This window comes from Dermochelys coriacea, chromosome 14, assembly GCF_009764565.3.
Source record: "Dermochelys coriacea isolate rDerCor1 chromosome 14, rDerCor1.pri.v4, whole genome shotgun sequence".
Lineage (NCBI taxonomy): Eukaryota > Metazoa > Chordata > Testudines > Dermochelyidae > Dermochelys > Dermochelys coriacea.
In genome coordinates, this window is record NC_050081.1 from 12,904,360 (window position 1) to 12,923,230 (window position 18,871).

Here is an 18,871-nt window from a genome sequence, read left to right on the forward strand (position 1 = left end):
CTTGTGAGTCGGCTCAATGCCATTTTAACATATGAACTTTATTGTTCACAGCCAACAAATTATGTGTGTGTATCCATTCTGAGATAGGAAGGATTCCAAGCAGTGGAAGCCAGCACAGCTTTCTCTCCTGTACTTTCTGCACCTTTGGTTTGTGGGACCGGGGGTGCTATGCTGATTCAAAGGTAGATTAATTTGGAAAATTCAGTAATATCCTCTACAGCTGCTGAAGGGGGATAACGTGTCCAGTGAAAGGATTACTGATCCGTGAGGGAAGAGAGAGACATATCTTTGCAATGTTGCCAAACTTCTGCAAACTAGGTTGTATTTTGCAGTCTTCTGGGGATCTCCCTTCCACGTGTGGAAGCACCATAATGTCTGCTGATGAGGGTAAAGTTTTTCTAACAACTTTGTATTAGTGTGGCCTGAGCCATAGCCACAGGAAACAGGAGAGGTGAGATAAAAAAGAAAAATACAATACTATAACTTGTCGCTTTAAGGCATATACACCTCTGCATGGAGCATTTATCCCAATAGTCTCCTTTAAGCAGCTAGTCTCTCCATTTCCCAATTAATCCTTCCTGCCTCACCCTATGGCTAGCTTGGGGGAGCTCTTAGTTTCTCCTTAAGGCCCCTCTTTCATTGTTCCATAACTGCTTCTTTATCTCCCTGTTCCAACAAGCTTCTTGGTAATTCCTTCCCCTGCCTGCCTTAATGTGTGGTATGAACACTCCCATCCAAAATTAGAGTTATATATTTTTGTAACTCTTCCAATCCCTGCTCTCTCCACAACTGAAAAAAGTACTTTGTATCGAGAACAAAATTAAACAACTGAAGCTGATAGCTTTAAAATGGTTTGGTCTATCATGAGCCAGAAGAATTTGGAAGACTCTTAAAATACTTTAAGACTCCTCTTCTAATGTTTGTCAGACATTCCAGAAATATTCTGTCTTGGCATGAGATATGGCATGCACGATTTCAGGATCATTCATTTATTTTAGGTCAAGTTAGGGAGGGAATTGAAATTTAGGCTTTTGTTGGAACTAGCTTTAACTATGGAGCAGCTACTGCCATTACAGAACATAATGCAGCGGACCTGGTAAAAGAGCTAACATTTGTCTTATCTTAGAGCAGCAAAGCAAAAATCCTTGAAAAATTTCCTTTTATTAATTCAAATGCTACTGAAAGTCTAGATGCCAGATACAGTAATTAACAATTAAAAAATCCTGCCTCCAAGTCTCCCTTCCTTAACTATGATTGTCTGCTATCACTTCTGTCATATTTCTGATCTAATTTAGATTGAGAGATCATTGGTGCAGGGACCGTGTCTATTAATTTGCTTGAAAATTGCCATACACATCACTGGTGTTATTAAACATAGACGGTTCAAACCGTCCCTTCTGAGTGCACGGGCAGAGGCAACAAAACCCCTGCAGGACGCAGCCAGGACAAGTAGAAGGGAAGAACATTGCTCCTTTTGCCCAACTCAGGAGCACCTCTGTGGGCTTCAGAGTAGGAGAGTAGATAGGAGTGGGCCAAAGGGCAGACAGAACAGGGGCAAGAGAGAAGTATATTGTTCTCTGTCAACACTGCAGGACTGCAACAAAGTTCCTAATAATGTCAATGGTCACATACATGCCTTTTGCTTGCATACCTCCCCACGCTGTGCTGCCTGCTCCAGGAGCAGTAGAAGCCAGTAGGAGGTTTCCTGGCAGAGCAACTCCATTGGAGCCATATTGCTGCTACTGGGATGAAGCGAGCAAGATTTGACACTCCCTACCCTACATACCAAAGCAGATCTCATATGCTATGCCCTTTATAGCAAGTATATTTAGAACAGGTTGAGAAGAGAAGGGATTATGGCAAAATTAATTTAAATTCTATTAAAAAGGTTTTTCATTATATTATTCCAACAGCTTTAATAAAGTTGAAGAAAACTTTGCATATCATGGAGAATAACATTTCTGAAGATAAACACATGGACAGCTGTGCAGTTCTCCAGAATTAGGTATTATGTGTGCAAGCACCTGCACAAATTTGGCATGTAGTCCAGACCCTGCCAGTGCAGGTTTGCTCCTCAGTTTGGCTGTGTAAAATATTCTGGATAAAAAGCTTCCCCCAACCCCAACCCCACACACACAGATTTGAATTAGCCAAAATATTTCATGAATTCATGTAAAAGAAAAAATTCCAAACAAATTGCAACATTTCATTTTGACATTTTCAAAAAAAGATCTGATTTTTCAATTTGAAAGTAACTTCAATTTTAGAAAAGGATTAAAAAACAAACACCAAATGACACATTTCATTCAACTCTAACAATTTTTTTTCCTCCCCACTTTTTTTTGGTTTGGAAATCCAACTGAAAAAAAAAAATCAGTTATTTGCACAGCTTGACTCTTTATTGTATATTTTCAGACCCGAAGCTGGGGGAGGGGGAGAGACAGAGAAATTTTTCAAACACTTTTGAACTCCTAAAATTGATGCATGGCTGTACAACATTGGCTCTGGCAAGCACAGCACAGATTAAATTCAGAAATCTCTGCCCATTTCAGCCTCACATGAATCCAGCTTGTACGGTGAACAAGAAGAATAGGTGCAACGTCAATAGTGAGCCCAAATGATTTAGACCAGCTTCCCTTATTAAATAAGCTCCAAATCCTTTGGGTAACTATACAATTGCTATTTTAGCCAGGCAACGATCTACTGCAGACCTCTTGGACGAGGTTTAGGATCTGAATAAGCACAGTCTTGAACAAACAGAATGCAAAAAAGCACACTGAGTGGTGTTAGCCCCATACATGTCTAAATACATATGTCCACAATATTAGTATTTGATAATACTTTCTCTCTCCACCCCACCCAAAAAAATCCAGTCTTCAGCAGCCCCTGACAAAGTCAAAACCAATGGAGCTAATAATCAACTGTTTTTATTATGTCCTGATAATTAACTGAAAATTTCTTCCTTATAATGTACACGGATTCCATATTTCCATTTTAGTAACCACATTTCAAACCATGATGATCAAAAGGTTTTGCAGAATGTGAAGAATTTAAGATTTCAGCAGAGGTCACTCATATCTTTAGTTTCAGCCAAGTCCACTTATTTGTATCTGTTAACTGGAAAAATAATGATCTCCAAGTCCATTGAATCAGAAGGGAAATCAAAAATAAATGATGCACCACCTCTAGGGACAGGGCTTCAATTCAAGGGACAGATGAAGCTGGCTGGCTTGTGTAGCTTAAAGGGTCAGGGATAAAATGAACTCTTGGCAGCTGTAGTAGTGTCCCACTACAGATGACGTTTTTAACCTCTACTATAAGCTTCCAGTAGTGTAAATCAGGAAATGATAAAAATGAATATGCAATGAGCAAATAGCATCTTGATGGCTTAAGCTAGACTTGACACTGCCAGGACAACAATACCTGAATTTGTGCCAGCCTGAATTTGTGCCAGCTGTATTAGGGAGCACACACACATTCCACTCAATGTCAAATATAAGACAGAAAATAGAGATGTGCTGTGATGGAGCAACTGTAGTGAAAGGTTATAAACAGAGCAGGCCTGGGTTCAAATTTGATTCCAGCTTTTCATACTGCCTAACCTGATTAGAAGCTGGACTCAAGTCAGTGGTTTGAAAGCAAATCTAATTTGCAACATTTCAATTGAGGGGTCCTAGTTAAAAAGGAGTTACAGAAATATATAGACAGAGAAATTCTTAAGAACTTAAATCTTTCTGAACCTGCTATATTCTTAAAAGAAAAGGAGTACTTGTGGCACCTTAGAGACTAACAAATTTATTAGAGCATAAGCTTTCGTGAGCTTCAGCTCACTTCATCGGATGCATCCGATGAAGTGAGCTGTAGCTCACGAAAGCTTATGCTCTAATAAATTTTTTAGTCTCTAAGGTGCCACAAGTACTCCTTTTCTTTTAAGAATACAGACTAACACGGCTGCTACTCTGAAACCTGCTATATTCCTACTATGAAAAAGTTATTTCTCTTGGGTCCTTCATGTCTTTTAGGCCCTGATTCAGCAAGGTGTATAAGTATATGCCTAAAGTTAGGCACAAGTCCTTTTGAAGTCAATGGTAATACTTAAAGCTAGACGTGCTTAAATTAGGGCCTTACTCCTAAATTTGTTGATACATGCAGAAGAACCCTGTCAAAAAGAGATTAAGTCTCAGAGTTTGAAACTGTGCACACAGAAAAGAATTAGTTTGAATTTGCGGATATGTATAACAATTGCATGTGCAAATGACCAACAAGACATCTGTATGGGCAATTAGAGTGCCAACATAAGCAATGGCTGCAAATGTGTGCACAAATTAGACAAATGCATTTTTGCATGTATAAAAATCTGGCCTCAAATATTTAATAATTAAAAGTAATTGACTGCTTATCAATAGTACTGACAAGCATAACATGCAAAATATTTACATACAACTGTATAGCAAAATAATCAGCTGTAAAAAAATCTTCAGAATTAAACAAGTCTAAAAACCTGTAAAGCCTGATGTGTTCAGTTGAAAGGGGAATGGTGAAATGGGGAAAGGTGCTACAGTTTCACAGGCATCACAAGAGAAGATCTCCATGAAAGATGGCATTTGCTGCTCTTAAAGACTAGATCCAACAAACTTGTGCCATCCTAACACATAGGCATAAGCATAGGTGGCCAACAGTCCATGTATGTATATGAAGTCAGGTACTGCAAGCAGGATTTCCAGCCAAGAACACTGAAGCAGCTATCCATTCAGAACTGATACACTTCTTCTTACGAAGGTATCGTCATCTGGTATGCAGCTCTAACCTTAATTCGTTTCTGCAGCCACACAAAATGAAGTTTGACCTTGTTAAAATCAAGAGAAAGCAGGAACATGCTGGAGAGATCCGTTTGAACACAGCCCCTATCCTAGAGCTCTCTGAGTGTGCCTGTAGAATGGGCTAAAACAAAAGTTGTTGCAGATATGATAGTTTCTGCAGAATTGGGTCCACACCACCACAGTGGACTTTGATAACACTTCTGTAGCCATTCAGAGAGCAGGGGAAACAGGGAGAGAGATGGAGAGGGGGTTGTTTTGTTGCATGTGTAAATGGAGCCTAAAGGCAAAAGAAGTACTATAGATGTGGTTATTTTCACTGTAAAAATATTTTCATACTATGCCTCTGACCCATGAAAATAGTTTAACAGAACACTCTAAACTGATTTTTTATAGCGATTTCCCCCTGCCGGGGCTGAAGCATGAAAATAATCAGAAATGATTATGCAGTCTTCGGTGAGAGTGCTAAAATAAAAACACTATTCAACAGTTCTGAAGAATGCTGGAATTATTATACATACACTTGTATAATGAAGATAAACTGGAAAAAGTTACTGTTGGTGAATTATTCAATCAGTTAAGATTCTATATTGTCCACGTACACACACCCTTTGTTAGGAAAGAAATAACTTCTAGGCAAATACATGCATATTTTCATTCTGTATTTCAGAGTACCCTTCCCCAGCTATTAAACCATTTTATAAGTATCTTCGCAATTCAAGGAGCAGAGTGTTAATTTAGGTCATGAATCCTGCAGATGAACTGAGACAGTTGGAAATTTGCTCAGTGACTGCCATCTTGTGGCTACAGAAATCTCTCTTCCATAATATTCGCTGCTCCAAAATCATTCTGGGAACTTGTGTACTTTTACTGTTCTTTGAAGGATAAATCCTGGCTTTTGCTGCCAAAGTAATGCTTGGAGCAGAGATTCCCCACACCATTTTGTCCATAAAAGGGCAGTCAAAGGCAGAATGACTCCCGGAGCAGTGCACCATATGGCTGGTCCAAACAAGAAGCAGCATGAGCTACCCTCAAGTATTTCCCTTAGGCACCAACAGATGTACAGCGTAGGCTGGACAGTCGACCCCCCAACCCTCCAAAGAACAACCACCCCACGTGGGATCACATTACCAATTAGACAGGACAGCATTTCTGATCTTATTTTCATAATTTTAGGTCAAAAACTCATGAGGACAAATTGCAAAATACCAGTGCCATTGTTCTACCTCAAACCCTTCATCTAGTCTAGATCCAACTGCCACATCATTGGACCATATCTACATACATCCTTTCATATCAAGACACATTGGTCCAATATAGCTAGCCGGTCAAAAAGTGTGTGAGGTTTTGTTTTGTTTTTTTAAACTATTTAGTAACTAGTCATTGGCTACAACAGAACCATGTGACTATCACAACCAGTTATATAGCATTTAGCAAGAACTGAGGCGGAGTTTAGAAAAAAGCTCTGAATAATTTAATAGCCACTAAACATTTGGAGCTATTTGTAGCAAAAATTTGCATAACAAGGCATGTGGAGATGGTAGGAAAAAAAATAATAATCAAACCTCCTGGCATCCAGTGCTTTAGGATGTTTTAATCTTTGTTTCTGCCCAAAACAAAGAGTCATGTCAATTGCATCCATCCCTCTTCTCGCCTCCCATCATTCTCTGAAGATTCTTTACAAACAACTAAACAAACCTCCTGTAGGTATCATTCCACTCAGTGGCATCTGCAGCCATACACATAAATTAGGGTAACCATTGTCCCGAATTGGGCAGGACAGTCCCAAAATGTAGAGTTCAAGTCCCGGTCCTGGGCTGAATAACTCCAAGACAGTATTTGTACCAGATTCCCTGCAGCATCACTCCATGCCTGCCCGAGGCTCAGGGGAAATACCAGTCTCTTCCCAATGGGGTGGGAGCCCAAAGCTATCCAGGGAGCCCAGGCCACTGTGAGTAGCCATGGACCATCCACCTGCCATGGGCAGCATGCCCCAGAAGGGCAGTGGCATGGGCTGCTCTCAGGCACCCAGCACCCCACCCAGGGCAGGTAGAAGGTCTGGGGATCCCTGGGCATCTCTTACCAAGGTTCTGCTCCAGCTTCTGGCCTGGCCAGGGCCACAGCAGGGCCAGGGTTCCTGCATGTGTCATGCTTTTGCCTTTTGAAAAAGTGATCACTCTACACAAGATACGTACCGTTCTCTGGCTGCGGGTGACTCCTTGGAGGTCATGCTGGTGAGATCCCAAGGCAGAAGGCACCCCACTACCCACTCAGGTTGGCCCTGCAGACCATGCATCATGAGGGTCCCCTTGCGCTAGGTCACACCACCACTCAGTTTTGGGCCCTCAACCTGTGGGTCAAGATGCAGGGCAGCAGGGCCAAAATTGAGTAGCACATGCTGACGCAGCGGCTCAGTCTCCTGCTTCTCTCAGAGCTGGGAAGCAGGATGGATCTGACATTTGCCAGCAGGGACAGGTAAGGAACAAAGGACCCTGGTAGGTTAGGCAGGAGCTCCCTGGACTGCTCCCAGGAGGGTCAGGATGGTGTGGAGTCACATGCATACCATGTGAAAAATTTCTGTAGGCTCCCCAATCCCACTTTACTGATGGGAAAACTGAGGCACAGTGAAATGATTCAACCAAGGTGACACAGCAGATCAGGGATATACACACACTCCTCTTTTGGTTCCAGTTCTGAGCAATGCTTCTTATCTGTTCATAAAAAGCTCTTCTTGTATTTTATGCTAAAAATAAAAGGTACAAAGTGGTGCTGATTTTTTTTTAATTCAATTTTTCTAAATTGAATGCCTGTGGTTCAGAATACACTTTTTAGCCCTCATACAGGGCTGTGCTACTAAAGTAACAAGTATCTTTCACTAAATTCACTGCCATAGAATTTCACACAATAAGATGCCGCAAATTTTAAACCTAATGAGACTTTTCCACAAATATAGATAGATATAGATATATATAGATATCATGCAAAACAATTATATCTATGCCACCCACTAAGCATTTTGATCCCTGCTTACTGACTTATTGTGTAGTTTAGCACATCTCCAGCATGAAATATGAATACATTGTAATTCTGACAGCCACAAAACCCAGAGGCAGAAGCTTGGAAAGGTTCCCAGTGTGAACTGTGAGGGAAGAGAAATTGCCAAATTCTGTAATGCTCATTAAAGGGACAAAAGTAATTCAAAGTCTTAAATTTCACTAACAGTTTTGGACAGAAAGGTAGCCTTAAGACTTCTCATATATGAACTGAAAGGAAATGCTGGGAAGTATTAAAAAAAAAATGCAAGTTCTCGTTCTAAGAGAGTCATTCAAGCTAAATGCAATTCGAACCTTAGTAGTTCCATCTAGATTTGAAGTAGTATCAGGCAATAGACTTACCAAGGACCACACATCTCTCCTTCGCTGCTCCAGCCTCTTCCTAAATGGTCTTTCTTCCTCTGCCTGTAAAGAATATTTATTTATATTTACAAAGTGCCCATCCTGTGCTCTGGGTGACTTACCAAAAAAAAGAAGGAAAAACTAACAACTCAACAGATAGACAACCACCGCCATCTGTTAGAATAATCTAGAAGACATTCATACTTAACCTTGCCAGCGTCTACCCTACTCCAAATATTTTCAGTCCCATCTCCCACACAGAGTGTCTTCTGGTCACCCTCAGTTATTCTTCCTCCCTCCCAGGAAGGGACTACAAAAAACCGATTTGTCTTTCAAAGGTCACCAAAGAAAGGTTCTGATAGCTCAGGGGGGAGGTGAGGGGAAATTCCAAAGCCAAATAGCCCTTCACTCAGAATATCCAGCCAACAGTCTCCCACATACACCAAGAAGGGAATGGTTACTTATACTTCTCCAGGTGAGGCAGCCCTTCTGAAGTGTTATCTTCAATGCAAAGCTAGAGGAAACAGTGTAGCTTCACAGTTTGACACACCCCTCTTCTGCTCAGAACCATGTCTACACAGAGCTGTTAACTAAGCCTTCATGCAGGAATGGAACTTACTGGTCATAATGGGTGGGATTCTCAAAGGCACTCAATATGGCCTTACCTTTGTTCCATTGACTGCCACAGGAGCACAGCAAGTCCAACACTGTCAGTTTTGGTAAATCCCACCTCATATCTAATTTTCATGTTTATTTTATTGAGCAAAAAAGTTATTGACAGTCCTTTACTTAATGGTATTGGGTAAAATTTTACCCTCAGCACATAACTCACTTAGAAGTAGAAGTCTCACTGATTTAGGCTCTTAGGAACCTATGTTGTATTGAAAGTCAGTGGGATTTGGGTGCCTTTGAAAAATCTTCCCATTGCGTTAAACGTTGTATTCCACATAAAAACTACAGTGTAACCTGTAGTAATGGACTGACAAAACCAGTTTTCTTCAACAAATTATCTCAACGGGCTAAAATTTTTACTTGAGAAACTCAGAAGTCATGTTGAAAGTTATTTTTAATATACCTATTAAAATACAGACAGCTTAGTTTTAATAAAATACTTGACAGACTTAATAGAAACAGGTTTTTATGTGTAAATGATATTTTCCATAAAAGAACACTTAACACATAGATGAGTCTGCCTTAAACGTATGTGAAACAAACATATAAAGTTTATTATATTTAACTGTCTGGTGTTTCAGCATAAAACTAAGAGCAACAGACAGACATATGGAAAGGGAAAAGTATCCTGTGCATAACCTGTGGTCCAGAGCCTGCAAATACTTACGGATGTGAATAACTTTATATAGGACAAGTTGTTCCAGTGGGCCCACTCATGTGTACAAGTGTTTGCAGAATCAGAACCTGTATGTGAATCCACTGCATCAGGTATAAAGCAGCCCAGGTAACCTTCTAGGAAGGGTGTTACTGTATCTGGGCGCTACCAGTTGAGTGGTGAAGTAGTCACTTAGTACAAGAAACATTACACTGTAAGACACTTGGCTATCTTGCAGTGGGCAGTTAAAAAAGGTAGGGTCCTCAACACACTGTATAGTCAAAAAAGTGTTTGATAATCTCATTGAGTTGTCAATTATATTTGCACAGTGCTTTGAAAAGGACAAGTGCTATAAGGATTATGTAAAGATAAAAGCGTGTATTAAAATTAATGGTAATTAATTAATGGTAAAAAACGTTTTGATGGAAAATTGGGTTTTCGACTGAATGAAGTTCTTTTTGTGAAAAAAGTCTGTTTCTGCACACACACACACACACACACACACACACACACAATCATTTTTGTCAAAAAACAAAAAACCACAAATACCCAAAACTGAAATATTTTGATTTAGATACATCTCTGAAGTGCCTCATGGGAAACCTAACCTGTTCAAGAAGTAAAATGGGAGCCTGAGGCACCTGATCTACAACATGAGAAATTTTCAGATGGAACAACTTTTTCAACTCCCCTCCCCACCCCCCCAAAAAAAGTCAACATTTACCACAGAGGCTGGGGAAATGTTCCAGCGAATTCTATTTAAAATGTTTCTTAGAGTTTTCCCTTAATCTAATGTTAAATACATTACATTTATTTAGTATCTTCCTACCAAAAGGATCCTGGAACATTTTACATGCTATGGTGACGAATTAGTTCATTCTCTACTGAAATTCAGAGAATTTCTGCTGGAATCGAATGTAGCAGCTCTTTAATGTTATTAGACAATACTTTAGAATAGAAAGGGAAGTCTACCATAACCAACTGAAAATAGTAATTCATTACCCAAAACACCAAATAGAAAGCCTTCTCTATCAACTACAGGTCTGCATCGGATGTCAACCCTCAAAATCTATTTTAATTAATACACTGTTCTTCCAGCTCTTTATATGTGTTGTGTAGCAAGTGTCACTACAGAAAGAATTACAAAAGAAAACTGAAATTGAAGTATTTGGATCACTAATGCAATAGCTTCCAAACATGTATAACATAATACATAAATGTTTAGTCTCTCTCAAAGTGTCAGCAACTGTATCCAGGATTAACATAAACTACTGTCAAGTGTTTAGAGGGAAGCCTTCAACCAGTGAATTGCAGTTCCCCTCAAGGAACAGATAAAGTACAAGTAGTTGCTTGTCAAATATAAATTCACACTTGAATTTTAGAAATCACACATTTGGTTTGGTTATGTGGTTAAATGAAAAAAGGCAAAAATTAATGCAAATGTGGAAAAAAGAATTATTCTGCCAAGAGTGCTCCACTCAGACATTCTTTTGCTTAATAGATTTGTAGTATCCTAATAAAAAGCCTGATTCACAGACTGCTGAAATCAACAGGAGTCTTTTCATTGACTCCAAGGGGCACTTGATTAAGCATAAAGAGAAGAAATGGGTTCAAACATAAAATTTGGATCTTGAACACCTTAAAGTCTTAGCTTTTGAAAAATCCACTCACTCAGTGTTGTATTTTCTGTTCTTGCAAAAAGAACCAATAGATCCACTGGTTAGGTTTCATTATTTTTGATCGGATAAAAAATTACCTATCTAAAGTTTTACTGGCCAGGGCTCAACTTCTCTTTCAAAGTGGCAGTTCCATCCTCCAATGAGACGAAAGGAGTAGGAAGATGGGGTGGGGACTTCCCGTCAGCTCTCTAACTAGTCATGGTTCTGTGGAGCAGCACGGCCAGCTTCTCCTACCCCAAGGATAGATGAATGGGAAGAACCTCTTGGGTCACTGAGTCCAGTCCCCTGCTGTCATAGGCAATCATGTCGTATCATCCTGTTCATAGACTTATCAAGCTCCATCTTAAAACCAGTTGGATTCCAGTGGTGGCTGGAGACTCTTTGGACAGGCGAGATACAAATCACAAGTTAGTTATTTCCACCCCCTGCCCAACGTATAATTAATATAGCTATTAAAAACGTAGTATATTTATAGGCAGACTGGGGTGGGCTCGAGCCACCACTGTGGGCTCCTCATGCGCACATGTGGGGCCTGCTTTGTGGGGGAGGGGTCCAGGGCATTACAGGACAGCCTCCTGCCCCAGCCGTGCAGTCCCAATTTAATGGCTACGTCCTGCAGCAGCCTCACCAAGCCGTTGTTAACACAGCAGTGCCCTTATAAAGAGACTCCTGGGCAGAGTAAATTGTCATGGTAACAGGGCCGCTTCATGAGTCACTATTAGCTATAACAGGATTTCAGTCTCATGCAGCACTACACTCTTTGAGCTTTCTGGCATTGTGGCTCACATAGTTATAAAACTAATTTAAACGCAGTTCAGTGTATTAGAGAGGGGGAGGTCAGAAAAGCTTCCTAAGAAAGTTTCCACGCTCTCCACGAAGGGCAAATAGAAGCAGGTCAAAGTCTCAAAACTCATTGTGATTCTTCACCATTTCAGTCTATGGTTACCCAAAACAACTATTCCAAGTGAACCACAATATACTGAAGAACACTGGATTTTTGTTTTTTTTATTTATTTATTGCACAGATGAATTTATCAACAGCACTGGAGCGTCAGGTTCAGAAAAGAAATACTGCACTTCCAGGCCACAGCTCCTCTGCTTTGATCAGTAGGAGACTAGCTTCTAGGGCTCTATCATTGTCTCCTCCTGAAATTGCCAACAGTTCTTATTGCATTCTGGTAGCAGCTGTCAAGATCAGGGTCTCCATCATGTTAGGTGTCTTGTATGTATGCACGTATGTGCGCGTGCACACACACACAGAGTTGGTTGCCCCAAAGAGCTGGTGGTCAAATTATGCTAACTGCAGTAGATGATAGCTTTGTGAATGCTGACTCGCCCACATCCACTAAGAAATGAACCAAGCCAAACTCATTTCATAGAGAGGCCAGTCCATTGCAGTGAAACAACATTGCCACTACCAAGCCCCTGAGCTGACAAAATGTCAAGAAGTTTCTCTCTATTCAGGAAAGCCATGGTGTTTTGGATCGGGAGATGAAGCCAGAGTTAAAATGGGAAATTAAACTTGGATGACAACTGGAGTTTGTATTTTCTACTGCATGCATCCCATAAAGTGAGCTGTAGCTCACGAAAGCTTATGCTTAAATAAATTTGTTAGTCTCTAAGTGCCACAAGTACTCCTTTTCTTTTTGCAGATACAGACTAACATGGCTGTTACTCTGAACACTGTTCAGACTCGCATTCTCTTTATTCCACCTGAAAAGATATCCTGCAATTTCAATGAAGTTATAAACACATTTAACAATGCTTATTGCTTGAATTGTTGTACAAGTTATCAGTAAAGTTTCCCTTTGGGGGACTGCACAAATTACAAGCTGGTCTTTCTCAAGGACATCCAAAACGTAATACTACTTCCATCAAAGAAAACACACAAATAGGTTTAATAGTATCCAATAGTTTAATGCCTGCAGTTGATTTTGCATGTTCTAAAATAAACTTGGGAGGTGGAAATAACACACGACTCTTTACCACACTGAAGACACTGAGTTTTGCTATTAACTTAAATGTGGACAGGATTTCAACCAATAAGTTTTTACTGTATATCCCACATTCAATTATGATCCCAGTGGAAGATCAGAAGGGAGGTTACTGATATACATTTCATATACAGATTTCTTGGAAAGTCTCATTCTTCCACTCCAGCAAAGAGACCTGCGACTTCAGCTGTTGGCAACATTCTGGTCAAAGCTGGTTAAGGAAAAGGATTGCTGAATGAGACAGCCAGTTTCCATTACCAGTGGGCACACACTCCATGCTACCACACCAACCAACCAACAAAACCAATCAAGATGGCCTGATGTGGAAAGTCAGTGACATATTCGTGTAATAGTCATTCCAGCAAATATATTGAGAGCTTTCAAACATTAGAGCTAACAAGAGATTTCACAGGACACGCACATTTTAGTCCAAATTCGTCCAACTTTGTTAGAGTCGCACCAGAAGTAAATCTGGTTCATTCTAACCATGCAGCTTGGCTACCCTATACTGCACTACTCCATTATCCTCTCCTTTCTGATTTCCTAATTATTCTGGTAGGAATGGAAGGATTTAATGAGACTAATGTGCACTTTATTGGGTCCTGCTAAACCAGAACAGGCTTCCCCTAAAGAACAGGCCAAATGAGAGACTGGAGAAACAAGCTACTTGCTGCCCTGTGATAAGACTGGGCTGGAGTAGGTTAGCACCAAAAATACTTTCTATCATTAGTAAGAAGCTGGGAAAGTGCCCTTCAACAAACTTCTACAACCTCATAAGAAGCAGCATAGTCCAACAGATAGGGCCACAAAAATGGGAGTTAGGAGACAGATTCTATTCCCTGCTCTGATACTGACTCTCTCTGTGATCTTAAGCAAGTCATTTAATGTCCCTGCACCTCAGTTTCTCCATCTGTAGAATGGGATAACAAAAATGCAACTGCATAAAGTGTTGAGACCCATCGATGAAATAGGGATATAGAAGTTGAATCTTCAAGGCTGAATCCCAGCGGTCACTCCAAGCGCACAAGCAAGGCCTGCAAGGATTTTAAAAATTAATACTCGTCACTCCAGGCTTGTATTAAACTCCCAAGGTTACAGCTTTTCTCTGACCTTGGCAAAAGCTGCCACCACCCAAATGCAAAAAAAATCAAACAAAAACAAAACAAAAAACAAAACCCCTTTGAGGCCAGGAAGGAGCTCTTGGGAATTCCTCCCTGTAGGGGGACCCTCAAGCCCTCTCCTCCCCCTCCCCGGGAAAGAGCTGAGAAAGAAAACAAAAGGAAATTAGCTGTGGCTATCAGCAGCGATCAAACAACATGCACAAACTTCTTAGGACACCAAAAATCCAATCCTGTTCTTAAAAAAGGTAAATTTTATTAAAAAGAAAAAGAAAAAAAACATTTGGAACTTAGGCTTTTGCTAGATTTTAGAAGAGCAATTCCAAAAATCAAGCACCCAAAATAGCTTTCTTGGGGGTTCAGCTTAAAGGTTACAAGCAAACAAAAGCATCTGGGATTAGCACAGAGGAATACACAGGCCAATAAGAAATAACCCGAATCACATCTAGCTAAACATTCTGATTTACTTATACATTTGGAGTTCAGATAAGTAGTTCTAAGCATGATCTGATCATACCTGGCTTAAGCTGCTTATAGTATGGCTGCTCTGTCCCTCCAACCCAGAGAACAGACCGACAAAGGGAAAGTTTCTGTCCCAATTTTAAAAAGTTCTACCTTCCCATTGGCTCTTTTGATCAGGTGCCCACTTTTTTTTTCCCCTTTACCTGGGGAACTTTTTAACCCTTTTCAGGTAAAGCAAGTAAAGAATAGCTACCAAGAGGGATTTTACACCTAACTGGTAGGCTGGGTGTCCATCAAAAGGAGCTATCTCCCCCTTTATCTATCACAGAAGTGTGTTGGCTTTCAATGGCATTTGTGCTCCTAATTGAACTGGACCAAAAAAAGACCTCTCTCCCCCACCTGAAAAATGCATTTTGGGGGCCTGAAATTATTTGCTGAATTTGGGTCAAGTTCAATGAAAAGCTTCAGCTGGAAAAAAAATTAAAAAAAAGTCTCAAAACTTTTCATTCAACTTAGTTTCAAAACAGCATTTTTATTTCAAATATGGTGAATTAAAAAACAAGAACCACCACAAAAAGGGCAAAAAATCCCCGAGACAGCTGAATTAAAAAGAAAGATGCCCCAAAAAATTGTTAGGAGTCAGCCAAAATGTTTTTATTGACTTGAAAAGAATTGGAAATTTTGTTTTCGGTTGTCTCAGAACATTTCAGTCATCTCAAAAACAATCTTATTTATTCTTTGATTTGACAATTTTGAAAGAAAAAAAATGTTTTAACCAAACCAGATTTTTTTCCTGATTTTTCAGTTTCCCCTCAACTGAAAAACCTATTATTGTTAGGTCAGCTCTACTCAAAAGTAATTTAGATGCTATGGGAAAATATATATGATTATTTACTATTAGTTTGATGAGGGGCAAGGAATCAGAGCAGCTCTACTCCAACTTAAAAGGAACACAGTCAATTTAAAAAATCATACTACTGTCAGAGAAGTTTATCTGTTATTGCTACAATTATGACTAGAACCAAAAGATTAGAGGAAAAAGTATACTCTATTTTTTAAATTTGTTTTCTTTGCTTGTTGGACTAGTTAGTCAGTTTCCCTCTGTGTGTGTGTAGATCTATGACACAGCAGCAGAGAAGGAAAAAACAAACAAACATGACTTGAAATACAGGAAATTGTGATTGCAGAACTGAGTGGATAGGGAGACTTCAGGGCAGATGTAGAGCTTGAAACTACTTAACTTTTTTTAGACTGACTGTAATTTAAGTTTGCAGTTTTGTTGTAGCCATGTTGATCTCAGGATATATGACACAGACAAGGTGGATTAGGTAATAGTTTTACTGGACCGACTTCTGTTGAGAGGAGCTTTCAAGCTCCACGGAATTCTTGTTCAGGTCAAGGTGACACTCTCCCCTTTGACCAGTTTATTAACTGATGTATTCAGACTAGACCACATTCATCCCTCACGTAATTCTGTTTACTTCATGAAGCTACATCAAGAATATCGTGCACTGTGGTTCAAAGTGTGTTACTGAATATCTTTGGGTATTACAAAATACAGATTAAAAATTAATATAATGCCAAAGGCAGATGTTATCCTCAACCTCAAGTTGCTTAGCTCAGCAGCAATTTTGAAAAATATCTAGAATTTTCATATCAGGTATAAATTCTTTACACAGAATGAAAAATCAGCAAAGATACAGATTAAATGTACTCAGAAACAACACTGAACCCATGTCTAATGTAGGGAGTAAGATATTGCATATTATTCTACAGGAATTAACAATTTAGGATACAAAATCATTAAAGCAGATAATATGATGCATCAGACAAAATGAGAAAGACCAAACACAACCATAAATGCCACCACAAATGAGGAAGAAAGGAGAAGTGAAAAAAAATAGAAGAAAATTAACTGCCTCTATTATGAGTTTCCATTTACAGTTTCAACCTTTTGTTATACATTGTCTGGGAGATTAATATTTAATATGACCATGTTATGTGCACCATATTTGGCAACACTTCACATATTTGCCATGAAATTGTCGTTAACACATGAAGAGCTAGACTAATTTCTCATTGTGAAAGACCCAAGATTACTTTTATTAGCGTAACACTATTTGAAGTGGACTGAATTGTCTTAAAAAGACTATTATTAAGTCCTGAAAACACTCATCCCATGCTAAATTCAGATTGCTAGGATTTGCAAAATTGTATTATGGATTGTTTGGGTAGTAGGGGCTGATCCTGATTGGGGCAGCTGGGACTTGTACTGTAATACAAAACATTTCCTGTATCTGTAAGAAGCTTGATAAAATGGGCCCAAACAGAACAATGGGATTATTACCCTCTCTTTGCAAAAATGTACAATTTCATAAAATTCACTTTGGCTTTTTCTATACCTCTGTATTATATATACACCCCAGAAATCGTTTTGATTAATTGAACTGTCATTAAAATACACATTGCAATACATTCAGAATGTATTTCTTTAAAACACTTGGAGATGGCTATTAAAAATAAGCTCTGGAAGTCCCTAGAATTAGATGTGTAGTAAACCAGATCCAAAAACCCAAGCCCAAAACTCAACTTCTCTCACTGAATGAATTCAGCCTGAATCTCTTTAAATGATTAGTAATTTACAGAAGAACAGGAAACCAAGCTAAAAATTCCAGCTACTTTGAGATTAATATTTTATGTAAAACAGTTGTTTCAATAGATTATGTGATCCACACAATTTTTTCCCCAAAAAAATTATTGGGAGCAATAGGCCCAATATTTTGGGACAATTTATAGGCTGAAATAGGAATACGTCAGGAGGCTATTGATCCAGACAGAAAAGAAAATGATACTCCACAAAACACCAATGTAATCCAGTGAAAGAAAAATCAGTGGTATCACAAATCAATGTAAAGCCAAGCCACACACGAAAAAGACTTCATGTTTCCTAGGTGAAGATGTCAATAAAAAAGTTGATGCCCCTAAAATACCTTACTAAAATAAGGCTGATCGACCTTAAAGAGAAACCTAGTTCTGATTATCTGCTGTCTAATATCTGAGCGCAATGAGGGCTCTATGTACACTGTGACTTTCATGTGTGACTCACGAAAGCTTATGCTCAAATAAATTTGTTAGTCTCTAAGGTGCCACAAGTACTCCTTTTCTTTTTCGGATACAGACTAATACGGCTGCTATTCTGAAAACTGACTTTTAGCATCATTACAGTTGGTCCAGGGAGAAACAGTGAATTCAGTCACCCCAGTCCACACACCATCATGCCAGGTTATATGCACTCATTATTGCCATTAATACTGGAAGAAACTGGCATCTACCATAAAAAGTGTGATTGTAACTGTTGTTTAGATGACCAGCTGTTTTAAACGTCTCAGACTTCAAACAAAATTCACTCACTTGCTCCTCAACATGTATACATTTTACATTTGAGCAATCACCTCTCACTGTATGTTCTTGTCCAGCAGTGACAACCAGTCAGGATGGGTCTGGCTTATTATTTATCATTGGTATTCTAGTAGCAACCAGGAACACTCCTCGTGGCTTAGTTTGGCCAGAATCAAGCCCTTCTTGACAGACAGTCCTTTCCTGAACACTCTTCAGAGGAGGAAGTCCTCCATTTGCTACCCCTATAGCATGTTGCAAGGACCATCTGTTTCAAGCCTTGTAGTTTCAAAATAGCAGCCGTGTTAGTCTGTATTCGCAAAAAGAAAAAAGGAGTACTTGTGGCACCTTAGAGACTAGCAAATTTATTAGAGCATAAGCTTTCGTGAGCTACAGCTCACTTCATCGGATGTAGCTCACGAAAGCTTATGCTCTAATAAATTTGTTAGTCTCTAAGGTGCCACAAGCCTTGTAGTGTATATCTACACCACAATGGAAGCCAGAGTTCAAACTCAGGCTCAAGCCAAACCCCTTTCTGTCCACACACAAATTGTGCTACTACAGGACTCAGGATTTCAGAACCCCTCAGGGGTGGAAGGTCCAAACTTGAGTCAAGCCTAGACCAAGGGTTCAAGCTCTATTGTTCCGCAAGGTAGACATAGCCCCACTTGACTAGTGCTCTG

The 18,871-nt window shown here is 39.5% G+C and overlaps 1 long non-coding RNA gene across 2 annotated transcripts in view; it reads right to left on the reverse strand.

Annotated features, from left to right (window-relative positions):
* LOC122456587 overlaps positions 1-18,871 on the reverse strand; it is a 177,169-nt gene that overhangs the window by 138,846 nt on the left and 19,452 nt on the right. The window contains exons 4-5 of one of the 2 annotated variants that reach the window (XR_006275534.1): positions 11,296-11,597; positions 8,213-8,275 (exon numbers count right to left, since the gene is read on the reverse strand). This is a non-coding gene — a long non-coding RNA (uncharacterized LOC122456587). The remainder of the gene's footprint in view (positions 1-8,212; positions 8,276-11,295; positions 11,598-18,871) is intronic. The other variant, XR_006275535.1, reaches the window with a different exon arrangement.